This window comes from Colius striatus, chromosome 25 (genome assembly GCF_028858725.1).
Source record: "Colius striatus isolate bColStr4 chromosome 25, bColStr4.1.hap1, whole genome shotgun sequence".
Lineage (NCBI taxonomy): Eukaryota > Metazoa > Chordata > Aves > Coliiformes > Coliidae > Colius > Colius striatus.
The window spans coordinates 5,437,914-5,456,236 of NC_084783.1; positions in this window are offsets into that span (position 1 = coordinate 5,437,914).

Below are 18,323 nucleotides of genomic sequence, written 5' to 3' on the forward strand. Positions count from 1 at the left end.
GTGGCGCCGCCCCTTCTCCTGCGCGGAGGGGCCCTGTCGCCGGGGGGCCGGGCCGGGGCGGCCGTGCGGGCTTCGGGCAGAGGCGCGGGCGCTGTGGCGGCGAGGGGCCGAGGCGACGGGGCGGGCAGCGGCGGGCCCGAGCTCGGTTCCGCTCGGCTCGTGTGCGGCCCCGCCGGGCCCTTGTTCCGCCGATGGCGGCCGGGCCGGGGCCGTGGCTGCTGGGCTCGGGCTTGGCCTTGGGGCCGGCAGGTGAGAGGCGGCGGGCGGGGAGGGCGGCGAGCCCGGGGCGGGGGCAGCGGCAGCGGGAGGGAGGGGGACAGGGAGGGGGAGAACAGGGAGAGGGACGGGTGGAGAGAGAAGGAGAAGCCGGGAGAGGGCGAGGGAAAGTGAGAAGGAGAGAGGGAAGAGGAGGGTGAGGGAGGGTTCGGGTGCGGGGCTTGCCCCGCTGTTGCGGCTGTGTCCGGGCCGGGCGGGGGGCGCTGGGGCGGCGGGTGCCCGTCCTCGGGCCGTGGGCGCGCCGTGCCCGGTGCCCGCGCTCTCCGTCCGTCCGTCCGCAGGCGTGTGGGCGCAGCTGAGGCTGGTGGAGGCCGGCGGAGGGCAGCGAGCGCCCGGGGACTCCGTGCTCCTCTTCTGCCGCGGACACGGCTTCAACTTCGGGACATACGCAATAAGATGGTACCGTCAGGCACCCAGAGGCAGGCTGGAGTGGGTGTCCTTTATCTCCCCTAGTTCATCACTGATTCAACGTGCACCGGCAGTGAATGGTCGAGCCTCTGTGTCCCGGGACAATTCCCGGTTTAGGACAGCTCTGTCTCTAAGTGCCCTGAGCCCACAGGACTCTGCCCGCTACTTAGACCCAAAAAAGGAGATTTAGACCCTAAAACAGGGAGTTCAGACCGAAAACTAGGACTTAGACTTTAACACTGGGTCTTTAGACCCCAAAGACAAGGATTTAGACCCTAAAACCAGGGGTTTAATCTGCAAAACTGGGATAAAGACCCTAAAAGCGGGAGGTGCGGAGGCTCGTTGGCGCCCCGCAGCCTCCATTTCCCATCACCCCCAGCGCGTCGCTGCCGCCCAAAGCCGCGGGCGGGAGCCGCGGTGCGTGCCGGGAGCTGTAGTTGTGCGGCGGCGCACGGCAGGAGGCGGCGTGCGGCGGCGGGGGCGGGGCCTCGGCTTCCCAGCGTGCCCCGCGCGGAGCCCTTGCTCGTGCCCCGCTGGCGTGGGCTGCAGGAGGCTGTGGCTGTGCTGGAAGCTCATCGTGGAGCGAGCTCCTGGCAGCAGCTGGGAGCCTGTGGGGAGGTGCCCGTGCAGAGCAGGTTTGTGTCAGCGCTTGTGAGCCTGGGAGGGCCCCGGGCTGGAGCAGTGTGTCCCCGTGGGACTGTTGTGGCGGTGGGTGACCCCCGCTGGGGCAGGGTGTGAGGAGCTGCCCCCATGGCAGGCCCCAGGCTGGAGCAGTCGGTGAGGAGCTGCAGCCCGTGGGAAGGAGCCACGCTGGAGCAGTTGGTGAGGAGCTGTTTGGGACTTCTGAGGGGTGAACTGTGTGGCTACTGGGAGGCACTGGGAAGTACTGGGAGTTACTGGGTGTGAACTGGGAGCTACTGGGCATTACTGGGCGGCTCATTGAGGCACAAGGGGCTGCAGTGAGGAGAACTGGGAGCTACTGGGAGCTACTGGGGGCCTCTAGGGGTGAACTGGGGGTTCCTGGGATTTGGGACTTCTGGGAGCTACTGAGAAGAGGCTACTGAGGGATAAACTGGGAGGATGTGGGAGCCTTTGGAGAGGGGAGTTGGGGCATTTTTAGGCCTTTTGGGTTGTTTTGAGTCCTTGAAGAGTCTTGGGGGGTGTCGAAGACTTTTGGGGTGTTTTGGGGTTCCCTCCTCATCCTGAGCCCCCTCCCCAGCGTGGTGTGCCAGAGCAAATGCTGCGTTCCTTGAACTGGCCCAGTGACCCGAGTACTTCATGGTGGCATTTCTGTGAGCCATGGTTACAGCATTGATGTCAGGCAGATGGGGTTTTATTTCTTGAGGACGGTTCCCTTTCTCTCTGTGTATGAGCAGGTGGATCAGCACAGATCAGCAGGTCACCACCAAGGCTGCCATTCCTGTAGCCTGCCGTGTGCCCTGGCATCTCTGTGTCACATTTCTGGGGAGGATCTTGCCATAAGCTAATGCAGCTGTTTCTTGCTGGCAAACTGGAGTCCTGTCTCTGGTGCCCAGATGTAATAGCAGGGGTGCACCGACTGGCTGAAGCTGTCTTCCTCTGCTGATGGCTGATGGTTCAAGGAAGGAGTGTAGTCCAGGCTTTGTGTTTGTGGTACTTGTGCAGCAGAGACCAAACAGCTGAGGAGTTGCTCCTGCCCTGCTCTGTTCTCTCGCTGCATCTCTGAGAGGAAGCGGCGACAGAGCAGAAACGGGACTTTGAGGGGGGTTCAGTTGCACTGAGTGTAGCAGGAGAGAGCAGTGTCTGTGCAGGGATGGATTTGCATAGGAGCCCTCAGCGTTTCTGCTGCCCTCAGGGAGAACTGAGCGAGGGCTGCGAGGCCAGAGGACGGGCTGTGGGTGAGAGCAGAGCCAGGGCAGCCGGGCTGTGCCCCTGCCTGGTGCCCAGCGCCCTGTTGCTTCCCCTTTGTGCCCGTCCCCTGTGAGCTTGCACAGCCGCAGCCCCTGCTGAGAGCAGAGGGATCCCCCTCACACCACTCTGTGTCTCCCCCTTGCTCAAGCTCTCAGCCCCCCACGGCCAGCCAAGGGCACTGAGGGCTCATTTCCCCGCCCAGCAGCACTGTCTGTGCCTCAGTGTGTCTGTGCTCTCTGTGGGGCACTGACACAGCACAGAGATCCCAGCCAGAGCTGCTGCGGCCCTGCAGAGGAGAAGGCTGAGCTCAGGGGCCCTTCTCAGCGCTGAGGGCTCCCTGCAGGGCGGGGGGCGAGAGGCTGGGGCCGGTGTGTGCTGTGTGGTGGGCAGGGACGGGACACGGGGTGCCGGGCACACGCTGACACAGGGGCGGCCACCCAAGGCCCTCCCTGGGTACCCCCAGGCACTGCCCATGTGCAGCCTGGGGTGTGAGGGGACGCGGCACGCAGCGGCCGCACGGGCACAGAGACACACAAGGGCAGCATCTGCCCAGCTCGTGCTTGTGCCCTCCAAGGGGAGGCCTTGGCAGCTCAAAAGGAGGGGGTTTGACCCAATGGGATGCTTTGGAAAGCTAAAAACGAGGCTTTCAATGCTAAAACCAGAAGTTTGGACCTAGATACAAGGCTTTGGAAGACAAAAAAAGAAACCTGGCCCCTAGCATGAGGGTTTGGAAGCTAAAAAGGAGCAGGTCTTTTTGAACCTAAAAAACACCAGGTGTATACCCATTTTTGGGTCTAATCCCAAACATTTAGGATCTAAATCCTCATTTTTTGGGTCTAACCCCACAGTTTTAAGGTCTAAATCCTCATTTTTTGGGCCTAAAGTCTTGTTTTTAAGGTCTAAATCCTTGTTTTTGGCCTAAACCCCCTCTTTTAGGGTCTCAATCCCCATGTTTTAATCTAAACCCACAGTTTTAGGGTCTAAATCCCTTTTTTTGGTGTGTAAAGTCCCAGATTTAGGGTCTAGATCCTTGTTTTTAGGACTAAACCCTGTTGTTAGGGTGTAAATCCTTGTTTTCCGGGTCTAAACTCCCAGTTTTAGGGTCTGTATCCGTATTTTTAGGACTAAATCCCTGGTTTCAGGATCTAAATATGCATTTTTGGTGTCTAAACTCCTAGTTTTAGGGTCTAGACCCTCTTTTTTATTGCTAAAACCCTAGTTTTGGGATCTAAACCCTCATTTTTTTGATCTAAAGTCTAGCTTTTAGGGTGTAAAGCCTCGTTTTTGGGATCTAAACCCCCAGTTGTAGACCCATTTTTGGGTCTAACCCCAAGCTTTTAGGGTCTAAATCATCTTTTTTGGGTCTAAGCTCCCGGTTTAAGGGTCTTAATCCTGACTTTTTGGGCCTAAAGCCTAGTTTTTAGGGTCTAAATCCTTCTTTTAGGTGTATAACACCTGGGTTTGGGTCTAAATCTACCCAATAGGATGCTTTGGAAAGCTAAAAACGAGGCCTTGGATGCTAAAAACTGAGGTTGAGACCCGAGAATGAGGGATTGAAAGCTGAAAAGGAACAGATTAAAGCTAAAAAGAAGAACTTGGGCCACAAAGTGAGACTTTGGAATCAAAACCTTGAGGGCTGGGATCCAAGCAATAAGGTTGAAAAAGGCAAAAAAGAGGCTTTGGAAGCTAAAAATGAGCATCTGGGCCACAAAACGAGCATTTGGAAGCTAAAATTGAGTGTTTGGAAGCTAAGACATGAGGGTTAGGAAGCATAAAATGGGGGTTTGAACACAAAAATGAGACTTTGGAAAGTAAAGATGATGGTTTGGATGTAGAGGAGGACGATTTAAAATCTAAACCCAAGGTCTGGAAGCTGAAAATCAGGCTTTGGGAGCAAAACTTAGGGTTTGGGTCACCAAGTGAGGTTTGAAAGCTTAAGATGGAGGCTTAGGCCTCCAAAGAAGGCAATGGAAGCTAAAAAGGAGGGTATGGCCCCCCAAATGAGGGTTTGGAAGAGAAAACTCTCACTTTGGATGGTGAAAATGAGGCTTTCTTCCAAAAGGTACCACTTTGCAAGCTAAAAATGAGAAGAGCTCGACCCCCAGGTCACTACAACCCCCTTCAGGCAGCTGTAGAGAGTGATCCTGTGTCCTCTCAGCCTCCTCTCCTCTAGGCTCAGCATCCCCAGCTCCCTGAGCCTCTCCTCATCACACCGGTTCTCGTGACCCTTCCCCAGCTGCGTTGAGACTCTGACACCCAGCTGAAGCCACGGTGCAGTTGCTGGCAGCAACAGGTTCCCCAGGTGCTGGTGGGCTGCTGGGGGTGGACACAGCGTGTGCCAAAGCACAGGCAGAAGCTGAGACTGCGAATGGTGCAGCAGGAGATGAGAGAAGCGACTGTGCAGAGGGATTTCTGAGCTTCCCCAGCCAGCCCTCGGCACAACCAGCTCTGAGCCAGAGGCGTCCCTGTGGGGGGAGGGAGCTGCAGCCATTGGCTGCTCCCAGGAGTCAGAGGCAGCCTGAGATGGAACCTTCCCTGACTGATTCACGATGGTGCCTTCCCCAACAGCCCCTTTCTTAAGCCATTTGTATAGTCTTTTCTTCCCTTTGAGGTGGGGCTGGAGTGACTCTGGGCACACAGACCTTCGTCAGGATTGCTGGGAAATGCTCTCGCTTTGCTTTTAAAGGTGTGGGGTGAGGAGAATGCAGAGCACACGCTCAGTGAGGGCTGGTGGCAGCTTGGAGCTGGGTGGGCTTTGGGATGGAGCTGTGTTTGGGTATTAGAATCATAGAATCACAGAATGGTGGGGTTTGGAAGGGACCTTTAGAGATCATCCAGTGCGACACCCCTTCCAGAGCAGGTCAAGCTAGGGCAGGTCACACAGGAACATGCCCAGGCGGGTCTTGAAGACCTGCAAGGAAGGAGCCTCCACAGCCTCCCTGGGCAGCCTGGGCCAGGGCTCCCTCCCCTCACACTGAAAGAGTCTTTGCTTCTATTTAAGTGGAACTTGTTGTGTTCCAGCTTCATCCCATCACCCCTTGTCCTGTTGCTAGACACAACAAAGTGTTGCCCCAGCCTCCTGACACCCAGCATTGAGATATTTGTCACTATTCATCAGATCCCCCCTCAGTCTCCTCTTTTGCAGACTAAACAGCCCCATGATAATGAGAGTCTGATGAGCAAGGTGCACCCAAAGCCCAGCGCTTGCTAGAAAAGTGACAGACTCTTGGCCCAGGGTGTCCAATGAATTGCAGATGTTACAGAGCAGCATTTGGCCAGAAAACTGCAAGCACACATCTGTAACCGTTTGAAATATTGCCATTAGGAACTTGTTACCCTTGTGGCAGTGCAAGCTTCAGGACATGGCTGATCTCTTAGAGTCACAAGAAGCTGTCACTGCAGCACATCTCACTCCTGTTGTGATCTGGCAAGAGCAGAACTTATCTTGGACCCATCAGAGTGAAACAAATGAATCAGCACCCGCTCAAGCCTGTTCTGTGGTTTGGACAAACACCAGGAAGCCAAAGGTGAGAAATACACTGTGAGGAAGACTCAGATCTTCATCCTCAGAGGCCCCTGTGGCTCAGCGAAGGAGGTGTGAGGGAGCTGTGACCTGGGCGGGCTGAGGCAGGGCCATGGGGGGAACTCATGAAAAGGTGCAATGAACATGCAGATCTAGTCTGGGACATGTGGAAAGTTTTGCTCTAAGCAGGGCACACACTTGGTGGAGCCATCCCCTGTGTGCCCAGCGCTGCCAGAAAGGCCTGCTTGATAGTCACATTGGCTGCTGAGTCCTGATTGGCACTTTCCTGGCATCACAAACATGCAGCTTGTGAGTTCCACAGTACCCTGCAGCTCCCTTCTTCTGCAAGAGCTCACAGGGCTGCCCACGCAGTCTCCACTCTGTCCCAGCCTCCGTGCTCCTGTCCCAGGGAGCCACTGTGGAGTGGGTTTCTTGCACCCCAGCTGCCTCCTCCCTGCAGCCCTGCTCAGTGTTAGACTTTTGCTGACAGTGTGAACAGTGCTGTGCCTTTAGTAGAAGCTGAAGTACTAAATGATTGCCAGGAATGATTGCAGAGGCCATCCCAGGGGAGGGGGAGCACTGTGGGTCACTGTCCTGGTTTAGGCCCATCAGGGAACAAAAGGCCACCATTAGCCTCAAGTACTGAAGAGGCTGAGAACTGCCAAAGGGCAGGGAGAGCTTAATTGCAACTTAAGGTTCAGAACAAAACAGAGCAGGCTACTGGGCTTGGGGAAGGAAACAGAAAATAATGTAATGCAACATCAACTGAAACATAACCTCAAAACCCAAAACATAGCCAAAATAAAACAACTCAGATTAATACAACAATGAAGAGTCCAACCAGCCCTTTTAAGAACACCTTCTTGCCACACCTCCCCTCCTCCCTGGTTCAGAGCCCTGATCCCAGTGTCTTTACCCCCTCCACACCCCGAATGGCTTGGGGGGGTTGGGGGCCAGTGAGTGGGAGTTTCAGTCAGTCTGTTCACCATAGCTTCTGCCCTTTGTCCCTCCTCAGGGCAGGTGGGCTCTGCACCCGTCCTCCCTGCAAGCCCCTGGGGTCCCTCACACACAGGGCAGCCCTGCACTGGCTGCTCCGACACTCGTTTGCTCCAAATGCTGCAGCTCCTCTCTGCCTCTCGTGTGGGGCTGCTCTGCTTACAAGGACAGCGCTGCAGTTCCCTTCCCCTGTTGCCAAGCAAAAAGCAGCTCCACACAAGGCCATGGCAGTGCCTCCTCCTGCAGCTGGAGCAGAGCCCCAGGCACACGGCGCCTGTGCTCCAGGCCAGAGGAGCAGCGGCGCTGGCCCCAGCACTCGCTTCTGTCTCAGTGCTGTCCTGTGCTGCTTTGCAGACGGATGTCTCCCGGGCCAGGCGCTGGTGTTTCCCAGGGCATTCTGGCCAGGTTGTCATCAGGCTGCCAGCACGAGTCCAGCTGACTGCCGTGGCTCTGCAGCACGTCCCTGAGGAAGGCTCCTTGTCCGTGGCTGTCAGCAGTGCTCCCAGAGACGTGGCTGTCTATTTAAGTGTGTGCTGGGTGCTTCTGGCTGCATCTGGCCCTGGGGGGACGTGGCAGGGACTCGCTTGCTTTTGTGCCCCTCTGAGGCTGCTGCCCTGCTCTCTGCTGAGCACTGCAGTGCCCTAGCCAGGTGCTTCAGGGGCTCGAGAGCTTTCTCCCTCTCAAGACTTATTCTGACCAAAGCCCCTCAGGGCTTGACCAAAGCTCAAGGCAGAGACTGAGCTCCTCCCCAGCCAGCAGTAGGCTGTGGCTATTGGCCAGGAGAGGGCGGGTGGGTAGCAGGGCTGGTGCAGCACATCCTACTACCCAGACAGCAGGCTGGGGAACGAACTCAGAGAGAAGTGTAGGGGAAAGGGATGTGGGGATGCTGTTGGGCAGCAGGGTGAGCATGAGCCAGCAGTGGGCCATGGTGGCCAAGAAGCCCAAAGGCATCCTGGTGTGGATTAGAAGGGCTGTGGGCAGTAGGTGGAGAGAGGTTCTCCTCCCCCTCTCCTCTGCCCTTGTGAGACCACATCTGGAATACTGTGTCCAGTTCTGGGCTCTTCAGTTGCAGGAGGACAGGGAGCTGCTGGAGAGAGCTGAGTGTAGGGCCAGACAGATGATGGAGTGGAGCATCTCCCTTGTGATGAAAGGCTGAGGGAGCTGGGGCTTGGAGGAGATTGAGGAGTGACTTCATTCATGTTTACAAATCCATCAAGGGTGGGTGTCAGGAGGCTGGAGCCAGGCTGTGCTCAGGGATGGCCAATGACAGGACAAGGGGCAACGGGCACAAGCTGGAACAGAAGAGGTTCCAAAGGAACACCAGGCAAAACTTCTTCCCTGTTGAGGTGAGGGAGCCCTGGAAGGGGCTGCCCAGATGGACTGTGGAGACATTCAAACCCACCCGGAGGAGTTCCTGTGTGACCTCCTCTTGCTGGTCCTGGTCTGGCGGCGTTGTGAGAGCTGAGCAGCGTGTGGTGGTGGCAGCAAAAGGAGAACACGGGATGAGACAAGGACAGTTTAATAGAACACCACAAAGGGAGACTGAACTCGATCCTGGCTGAACCCAGGCAAAGATACCAGACACACTGCAACTACAGCTTCTACTTCCTCCAACCTAATGGCTACTGCTAAAGACCTGCAGCAGAGGGGCAGAGCCCAGGCCTGCACCTCCAGCGGCGTCCTGCTGCTCAAGCCGCTTGTCCCTTCATGGCCTGCAGGAGCTCCTGGACCCGCCTAAAGAAATCCCTGAGCTTCTGGAGGGGAAATGGGCAGGACCCAACCTGGCCCACTGGTGCTGGGGTTTGTGTCAGGGCCGGTGCCTGTGTTGGTGCCGCGGCTGGGGCAAATGTTTCCCAGGTAAAGGGTCCTGAGCTGGTTGGATTCCAGTTCCACGCTGGGTTTGGTGCCACGGTTGGTGCTGCAGTTGGGGCAAATGTTATCCAGGTAAAGGGTCCTGAGCTGGTCGGATTCCAGTTCCACGCCGGGTTTGGTGCCGCGGCTGGTGCCTGTGTTGGCCGGTGAAAGGGCCATGAGGCGCTGGGAAAACGTCTCCACGCCCGGGTGAGAGCAGCAGCCCTTCCTGCTGAGTGCATCTGTTCCAGCATCCAGTAGTAGAAGTGCTGGGTGGAGGTGTAGACCCCGGGCCTGTGCGCTCTGCCACAGCCTTTCCCCCAGCTGGTCACGCCCACGAGCCAGAAGAAGTTGGCGCCCGCAGCTCTGCAGACCAGCGGGCCCCCGCTGTCACCCTGCAGCACAGGACAGAGGCTCAGGGGGGTGTTGGGGAGCCCCAGCAGCCCCAGGTGGGACAGGGCTGCGGCTGCTGCCGCGCCTGACTCGCGGCTGCTCCTACCTGGCAGGCGTCGATGCCGCCCTGCGCGTAGCCGGCACACAGGTTGTAGCTGTGGATGGACCCATTGTTATACTGGCTGCTGTTACACAGCCTGGCATCGATGAGGCGCACCTTGGCCTCCTGCAGCACGTCGGATCCGTGGGCTGCGAGCACAGCAAGGAATTAGCCCCCAGCAGCTGCGGGACACTTCCCCTCCCCTGGCTGCCAGAGCCCTTCCCTGGGCCTTGGCTTTGCACCTTGCCAAAGAGACACCGGACCCATCGTTCCCGTGGGGCTGCCTTGGGGCCGTGGCTGAGAATCACAGCGTCCCAGAAGGCTGGGGGTGGGAAGGGCCCTTGAGAGCTCATCCAGCCCAAGCCCCTGCTCAAGCTGGTTCTCCTCAAGCAGGAGGCAGGGGAACGTGTCCAGGTGGGTTTGGAAACCACCAGGGAAGGAGCCTCCACAGCCTCCCTGGGCAGCCTGTGCAGGCCTCCAGCATCCTCACTGCAGAGACATTTTTCTACCTCTTCCAGGGGAACCTGCCGTCTTCCAGCGTGTGCCCCTTACCCCTCGTCCTGTCACTGGCCCCCAGCCAAAACAACCTGGCCCCAGCCTCTAAACCCCAGCCCTTGAGCTATCTCTCAGCATTGAGAAGGTTTCCTCTCAAAGGTCAGAGAGCTCCAGGTGCTCTCCTCACGAGAAAGGTGTCCCAGAGCCCTGAGCACCGTGGCAGCCTGAGGGAGCTCAGGCCCGTCTGCAGCCGCCCGTCCCCGCAGCCTGACTCTGGCTCTCGCCTGGGCTCCGCGCCAGCCCGAGCCGTCTCCCCAGCGTGCCAGGCTTGCCCTGGGCACAGCAGCGCTTTCCCCAGGGGAACTCACTTCGTGCGGTGGTGTGGCCCCAGCCAGCGATGTAGCAGTCTCTCAGCTGGGACACCACCACGTCGGCGGGGTGAGGCACACAGGCCACCTGCACGTACTGGTTGCACTCCACGGGCCGGTCCAGCTCCAGCAGGGCAATGTCGTAGTCGGTGACGTTGAAGTAGCTCTGGTGGAGCAGCGCCCGCGTGGTGTATCGCACCTGCACCTCGGGGCCCGTCAGAGTCAGCTGGTTGGCCCCGACCACCACCCGAAACCACGGCAGTCTCCTGGAAGGCAGATGGGGAGCAGAGGGCTCAGAGGGAGCGGAGCCGTGCGCTGCAGCCCGGCCCAGCCCAGCAGTGCCCTGCCTGCTGCTGGCCGAGGGAGAGAGGCGAGCCGTGCTGCGGAGGGCACGGCTGCCCCGGCGTGCCCTGGGCTCCAGGCAGCGCCGGCCCCAGGCTGCCGGGAAGCGGCGGCACCAGCCCGGCCCGTGCCCGGCACACGCCATCCCTGGCACGCCAGCGGCAGGCCGGGCCGCAGACAGGGCCCCTGCCAGTGCCGGGGGGACGGCCCTGCCCTGCTCCTACTCACCGGTAGAAGTCGACGCAGTGTCCTGCGGTCAGGACCCACTGGGAATGGATGAGGCTCCCTCCACAGAAATGCCCGGTGCCCTCTCCCCAGGGATTCTGGATGCTGACGGTCCAGGGCCAGGCCCCCACGGGGGCATTCACGCCACCCACCACGCGCCACGGCTGCTCAGCCAGGGGCCGGGTGCCGCAGCTCCCCCTGCAAAGAGCAAGTCAGGAGTGTCCTGCTCCAGGGCTGGCTGCTGCTGGGGCTGCAGGGCAGCCGTCTGCCCTCCCCAGCGGGCGCCGCACGGGCAGCGGGGCCGCTGGGGAACCCTTGGCTCCCAGCTCGTGGCACCGGCGCACCCTGCAGGGAAGGGCTGCCCCAGCTCCCTCCCACAGCCACTTACCAACAGCTGTCCCCTGCCACGCTCGCAGGCCAGCAGCACAGGGCCAGCAGCACAAAGACCAGCACAAGCTTCATTGCTGCGGCAACACGCGGCAGCTGCCAGAGCCGAGGGAGGGCTCGTGCCCAGCAGCGCTGCGGCCCATGCAATGCCCGCAGTGCTGGCGCTGCCCGCGGCACCTCGGCCCCGGGGCTGATGTCACAGAGCCGCTGCCTGCGGGCGCTGGGGCGGGGGCCATTCTGCGTGGGGCACCACGCAGGGGGCCAGCAGGGGAGGGAGGCACAAGCAGGGATGGGACACCCCTCCCGCAACAAACTGCAGCACAGACTGTGCTCCGGGGGCCTGGCGACAACGTGCCCGTGCTGCCTCCGGCAGCTGGCGGCAGCAGCAGCTCACACAAGTCAAAGACTGTCTCTCTGACTCAACCACAGTCCAGTTCTTGCCTCTTCCCAAGGAGGACTCTGTTGCCAGCTCCCATCAGCAGCCAGCCGCCTGGAGCCCTTTTTCCGCTCCTGCACGGCTTTGCAGCTCATCTGTGCACCTGCTTCCACTCCAAGTGCCTACATGAGAATGCAAATCTCTTTGGCCTGCGTGAAAAAACAAAGGAGCTTTCATGCTTGGTGTTTCTCCTCAGTACTTTGCATCTCTCTGTGCTTCACCTCAGGCAGCTGTGTCCCTGCAGCCCAGACAGCTCTGTGCTGCAAGAGAAGCACAAGCACAATCGGAATCGTTTCTTGGACAAGCATCCCCTCTACTTACACCCCCCTGTGCTGCTTTAGCCTGATGGCCACCCGGTCATTAAATCACTCCCCCTCCTCAACTGCACAGCAGAGAGAGACAAATAGAACAAACTGCTTGTGAGTTAAGGACAGAGAGCTCACTCAGCAATGAGCGTCACGGGCAAAACAGACTCAACTTGGGCAGAAAAAGCTTTGATTATTACAAAATTAGAGCAGGGAGATGAGAAATAAAAGCGCCTGCAAAACCCCTCCCCCCACCCCTCCTCTGCCCACGACTCCCCTTCCTTCCCCCCAGCAGCGCAGACCATGGGGGTTGTGCTCAGTTCATCGCAGATGGACTTTGCCGCTGCTGCTGCTGCTGCTCAGGGGGAGGCCTCCTCACGCTTCCCACTGCTGCACTGTGGGCTCCCTCCGAGACAGTCCCTCACCGACTGCTGCAGCGTGGCTCCTTCCCACGGGCGGCAGCTCCTCACCGACTGCTCCAGCCTGGGGCCTGCCATGGGGGCAGCTCCTCACACCCTGCCCCAGCGGGGGTCACCCACCGCCACAACAGTCCCATAGGGACACACTGCTCCAGCCCGGGGCCCTCCCAGGCTCACAAGCGCTGACACAAACCTGCTCTGCACGGGCACCTCCCCACAGGCTCCCAGCTGCTGCCAGGAGCTCGCTCCACGATGAGCTTCCAGCACAACCACAGCCTCCTGCAGCCCACGCCAGCGGGGCACGAGCAAGGGCTCCGCGCGGGGCACGCTGGGAAGCCGAGGCCCCGCCCCCGCCGCCGCACGCCGCCTCCTGCCGTGCGCCGCCGCACAACTACAGCTCCCGGCACGCACCGCGGCTGCCGCCCGCGGCTTTGGACGGCAGCGACGCGCTGGGGGTCATGGGAAATGGAGGCTGCGGGGCGCCAACGAGCCTCCGCACCTCCCGCTTTTAGGGGCTGCAGCCTAGTTTTTAAGATTCAACCCCTGCTTTTAGGCTCTAAATCCTTGGGTTTGGGGTCTAAACACCCAGTTTTAGGCTCTAAATCCTCGTTTTTGGTGTCTAAACCCCCATTTTTAGGGTCTAGATCCTTGATTTTAATACTAAACTCATGGTTTTAGGGTCTAAATCCTTGTATTTCGGGTCTGAACACCCAGTTTAAGGGTCTAAATCCTTGTGTTTTGGTCTAACCCCACAGTTTTAGGGTCTAAATCCTCATTTTTTTGGCCTAAAATCTACTTTTTAGCGTCTAAAACCTTGTTTTGAGGTGTATACCGTCAGGTGTTGGGTCTAAATCCTCGTCTTTTTGAGTCTAACCCATCAGTTTTAGGGCCTAAATCCCCATTTTTTGGTGTTTCAACTCCCAGTTTTAGCATCTGGATCCTTGTTTTTAGGACTAACCCCCTGGGTTTAGGGTCTAAATCCTTGTTTTTGGGGTCTAAACAACCAGTTTTAGGGTCTTAATCGTAGTTGTCAGTCTATATCCCCTCTTTTAGGGTCCAAATCCCCATTTTTGGGTCTAAAGCCTCAGTTTTAGGGTCTAAATCCCCCTTTTTGGTGTCTAAACCCCCTGTTTTAGGGTCTAAATCTTTGATTTTAGTACTAAACCCCTCGTTTTAGGGCCTAAATCCTTGTTTTGGGGATCTAAACACTCATTTTTAGGGCCTAAATCCCCACTTTAGGTCTTAACTCCCTGTTTTAGGATCTAAATGTCCGTTTTTGGGTCTAAACCCAAAGTTTTAGGGTCTTAATCCTCATGTTTTGGGCCTAAAGTCTAGTTTTTAGGGTCTAAATCCTTGTTTTAGGTCTATAACACCTGTTTTATTGGTCTAAATCCTCGGGTTTGTGGTCTAAACCCTCAGTTTTACGGTCTAAATCCCCTTTTTTTGGTGTCTAAACTCCCAGTTTTAGGGTCTAGATCCTCGCTTTTAAGGACTAAACCCCTGTTTTTTGGTCTAAATCCATGTTTTGGGGGTCTAAACAACCAGTTTTAGGATCTAAATCCCCTTTTTTTGGTGCCTAAAGTCCCAGTTTTAGGGTCCTTGGTTTTAGCATTAAACCCGTGGATTTAGGATCTAAATCCTTCTTTTGGGGGTCCAATCCCCCAATTTTAGGGTCTAAATCCTCAGTTCAGGGTTTAAACCCCCAGTTTTAGGGTCTATATGCTTCTTTTGAGGTCTATGCCACCTGATTTTGAGTCTAAATCCTTGTTATAAGGATCTAATTCCCGAGTATTAGGGTCTAAATCTATGTTTTTGGTGTCTAAACTCCCCGTTTTAGGATCTAAATCCTTATTTTTAGGGTCCAAACCTTCAGATCTAAACCGCAGTTTTGGGGTCTAAATGCTCATTTTCGGGGTCTAATCCCCCAGTTTTAGGGTCTAAATCCTCCTTTTTTATCTAAGTCCCAGGTTTGGGGTCTAAACCTTTGGTTTTTAGGGTCTACATCCTCATCTTTGGAGTCTGAAGCCCCAGTATTAGGGTCTAAGTCCTCATTTTTGAGACTCAAACCCCAGTTTTAGGATCTAAATCCTCATTTTAGAGACTAAACCCCCAGTTTTAGGGTCTAAATGTTTATTTCAGTGTCTAATCCCCAGTTTTAGGGTCTGAATCCTAATTTCAGGGTCTAAACCACAGTGTTAGGGTCTAAATTCTCATTTTTGGGGTCGAAAGCTCCAGTTTTAGGGTCTAAATCCTCATTTTAAAGTCTAAAGCACAGTTTTAGGGACTAAATAATGGTTTTTGGACTCTAAACCCCCAATTTTAGGGTCTAACTCGCCATTCTTTGCTCTAAACCACAGTTTTAGGGTGTAAATCCTTGCTTTTAGGTTGTAAATCCTAAACTCTAGATTGTAGGGTCTCAATCCTACTTTTTGGGTCTAAACCCTCAATTTTATGGTCTGAATCCTCATTTTAGAGTCTAAAACCCCCGTTTTAGGCTCTAAATCCTTGGTTTAGGGTCTAAACCCCCAGTATTAGGGGCTAAATCCCCAGTATCTTGATCAAAAACCCCCAATTTGAGGCTTTAAACCCTCATTTTGGGGTCTAAACCTCTGGTTTGAAGGTCTAAATGCTTCTAATTTTTTGATCTAATCCCCACAGTTTAGGCTCTAAAGTCTTAGAATGTGATTTAAAGCCCCACTTTTAGGGTACAACTCCTTATTTTTAGGATCTAGAGCGCCACTTTTAGGGTCTAAATCCTGATTGTTGGCCAAGCTGAAGGCTCATCAGTCAACGGGTGCTGCTGGGACGCATCCTGGAGTGCTGCTGAGGGAGCTGCTGATGTGATTGCTGAGCCTCTCTCCATCATTTTTGAACCACCATGGAGCTCTGCCCTGGTGACGCCTCACCTGGAGTCCCGTCTCCAGTTCTGGGCTCCTCAGCTCAAGAGGGACAGAGAACTTCTGGAGAGAAGCCAATTCAGGGCCCTCAAGGTCAGGTGTTTATTCCCACACCAAAGCGTGTCCTGGTTCCCCTCACTCCCCCCATGGAGAGCAGGGGCTGGGAGACACTCCACTCAAAGATTAGCCTCTGCCTTTATTTCATTAGAAGGATTAGAGCCTCATGTCCCAAGAAGACATCCCAGACACCTCCTGCCGCCCTCCTCCACCCAAGGGCTTTCCCAACCACAAGCCAGGATCCCCCTCCATGACCAGGGAGGCTGAGAGCCACCATGAAACCCACAGGCAGAACATTTGCTTTCAGCCCCCTGTGCAAGGCCGGGATGAGCATGAAGGGAGCTGAGAGCAGCCGTGTGCCAGGGCTGGCTGTCCAGCCAGGGCAGGGCGGCTGAGATGGCCCCTACCTGCAGGGCAGAGGGAGGGCAGCCAGGCCGTGCTGCAGGGACACAAGGAGGCAAAGGGGGCTCTTTCGTGCTTTAAACCTTTTATTTTTACAACTCTCTGCAAACAGCTTCTCAGCTTCTACTTCCTCCTACCTAACGCCTACTGCTAAAGAGCTACAACGAAGGAGAGGGGCAGAGCCCAGGGCTGCACATCCAGCACAGTCCTGCTGCTCAAGCCAGTTTTCCTCTCAGGCCCCGCAGCAGCTCCCCAAGACAACTGAAGAAATCAGCCAGTGAGCTGATGGGGAGTTGGCAGGGCCCAAAGCCGTCCGCTGGTTCTGGTGCCGGGACTAGCTCGGGGTTGGGCCGCGGAAAGGGCCCCGAGTCGGTGGGAAGACGTCTCCATGCCCGGGTGAGAGCAGCAGCCCTTCCTGCTGAGCGCATCTGTTCCAGCATCCAGTAGTAGAAGTGCTGGGTGGAGGTGTAGACCCCGGGCCTGTGCGCTCTGCCACAGCCTTTCCCCCAGCTGGTCACGCCCACGAGCCAGAAGAAGTTGGCGCCCGCAGCTCTGCAGACCAGCGGGCCCCCGCTGTCACCCTGCAGCACAGGACAGAGGCTCAGGGGGGTGTTGGGGAGCCCCAGCAGCCCCAGGTGGGACAGGGCTGCGGCTGCTGCCGCGCCTGACTCGCGGCTGCTCCTACCTGGCAGGCGTCGATGCCGCCCTGCGCGTAGCCGGCACACAGGTTGTAGCTGTGGATGGAGCCATTGTTATACTGGCTGCTGTTACACAGCCTGGCATCGATGAGGCGCACCTTGGCCTCCTGCAGCACGTCGGATCCGTGGGCTGTGAGCACAGCAAGGAATTAGCCCCCAGCAGCTGCGGGACACTTCCCCTCCCCTGGCTGCCAGAGCCCTTCCCTGGGCCTTGGCTTTGCACCTTGCCAAAGAGACACCGGACCCATCGTTCCCGTGGGGCTGCCTTGGGGCCGTGGCTGAGAATCACAGCGTCCCAGAAGGCTGGGGGTGGGAAGGGCCCTCGAGAGCTCATCCAGCCCAAGCCCCTGCTCAAGCTGGTTCTCCTCAAGCAGGAGGCAGGGGAACGTGTCCAGGTGGGTTTGGAAACCACCAGGGAAGGAGCCTCCACAGCCTCCCTGGGCAGCCTGTGCAGGCCTCCAGCATCCTCACTGCAGAGACATTTTTCCACCTCTTCCAGGGGAACTTCCCGTCTTCCAGCGTGTGCCTCTTACCCCTCGTCCTGTCACTGGCCCCCAGCCAAAACAACCTGGCCCCAGCCTCTAAACCCCAGCCCTTGAGCTATCTCTCAGCATTGAGAAGGTTTCCTCTCAAAGGTCAGAGAGCTCCAGGTGCTCTCCTCACGAGAAAGGTGTCCCAGAGCCCTGAGCACCGTGGCAGCCTGAGGGAGCTCAGGCCCGTCTGCAGCCGCCCGTCCCCGCAGCCCGACTCTGGCTCCCGCCTGGGCTCCGCGCCAGCCCGAGCCGTCTCCCCAGCGTGCCAGGCTTGCCCTGGGCACAGCAGCGCTTTCCCCAGGGGAACTCACTTCGTGCGGTGGTGTGGCCCCAGCCAGCGATGTAGCAGTCTCTCAGCTGGGACACCACCACGTCGGCGGGGTGAGGCACACAGGCCACCTGCACGTACTGGTTGCACTCCACGGGCCGGTCCAGCTCCAGCAGGGCAATGTCGTAGTCGGTGACGTTGAAGTAGCTCTGGTGGAGCAGCGCCCGCGTGGTGTATCGCACCTGCACCTCGGGGCCCGTCAGAGTCAGCTGGTTGGCCCCGACCACCACCCGAAACCACGGCAGTCTCCTGGAAGGCAGATGGGGAGCAGAGGGCTCAGAGGGAGCGGAGCCGTGCGCTGCAGCCCGGCCCAGCCCAGCAGTGCCCTGCCTGCTGCTGGCCGAGGGAGAGAGGCGAGCCGCGCTGCGGAGGGCACGGCTGCCCCGGCGTGCCCTGGGCTCCAGGCAGCGCCGGCCCCAGGCTGCCGGGAAGCGGCGGCACCAGCCCGGCCCGTGCCCGGCACACGCCATCCCTGGCACGCCAGCGGCAGGCCGGGCCGCAGACAGGGCCCCTGCCAGTGCCGGGGGGACGGCCCTGCCCTGCTCCTACTCACCGGTAGAAGTCGACGCAGTGTCCTGCGGTCAGGACCCACTGGGAATGGATGAGGCTCCCTCCACAGAAATGCCCGGTGCCCTCTCCCCAGGGATTCTGGATGCTGACGGTCCAGGGCCAGGCCCCCATGGGGGCATTCACGCCACCCACCACGCGCCACGGCTGCTCAGCCAGGGGCCGGGTGCCGCAGCTCCCCCTGCAAAGAGCAAGTCAGGAGTGTCCTGCTCCAGGGCTGGCTGCTGCTGGGGCTGCAGGGCAGCCGTCTGCCCTCCCCAGCGGGCGCCGCACGGGCAGCGGGGCTGGGGAACCCTTGGCTCCCAGCTCGTGGCACCGGCGCACCCTGCAGGGAAGGGCTGCCCCAGCTCCCTCCCACAGCCACTTACCAACAGCTGTCCCCTGCCACGCTCGCAGGCCAGCAGCACAGGGCCAGCAGCACAAAGAC